The following is a 591-nucleotide window of genomic DNA, read 5'->3' on the forward strand; positions in this document are numbered from 1 at the left end:
TTTGGGGCAATTCACCACAGACAAAAGGATAAAACTGAATTTCAAAGTTTGATAACTTTGGGTATGTGCCTCATGAACTTACCTACTTGGAAGTCCACATAACTATATCTAGAGATGTTTTGCTCCCCTACACTGATCCTAAATCTAATAACATCTCTAGATATAATTACCAGTTTCAAGGAGCTACAGACTTAGTTATCATATAAACAAAAAATGTGGAATATTGGTACTTGCTTCGGCAGCACATACATTAAAATTGGAACAATACAGAGAAGATTAGCACAGCCCCTATGCAAGGATGATACACAAATTCGTGAAGCATTCTGTATTTTTTTAAAAAAGGAATATTGTACAGAACAAAAAAGATCAGTGCAGAAAAAGCAAAGTAAAAAAAAAAAAAAGAAAGAAAGAAAAAGCAAAGTAAGGGAGGTATCACAATAAAAATTATGAAAGGCATAACAACAGAAAAAGTATGCTAATTTTATTTTAGTAATCTGTTCATATTGCATAAATACATTTTATCCAAGAAGTCGTAGGAGTGAGTTCTTTATTTGTATAGGTCAGTTGTGATATATTTTTATAAGAGGTAAA

General features: G+C 31.3%; 1 non-coding gene across 1 annotated transcript; it reads left to right on the forward strand.

Moving 5' to 3' along the window:
- Positions 1-226: 226 nt before the first annotated feature.
- On the forward strand, positions 227-333 carry LOC112934243 (U6 spliceosomal RNA). The gene has a single exon (XR_003237860.1). It is a non-coding gene; the product is annotated as a U6 spliceosomal RNA (small nuclear RNA).
- Positions 334-591: the final 258 nt, after the last annotated feature.

This window comes from Vulpes vulpes, chromosome 4 (assembly GCF_048418805.1).
Source record: "Vulpes vulpes isolate BD-2025 chromosome 4, VulVul3, whole genome shotgun sequence".
Lineage (NCBI taxonomy): Eukaryota > Metazoa > Chordata > Mammalia > Carnivora > Canidae > Vulpes > Vulpes vulpes.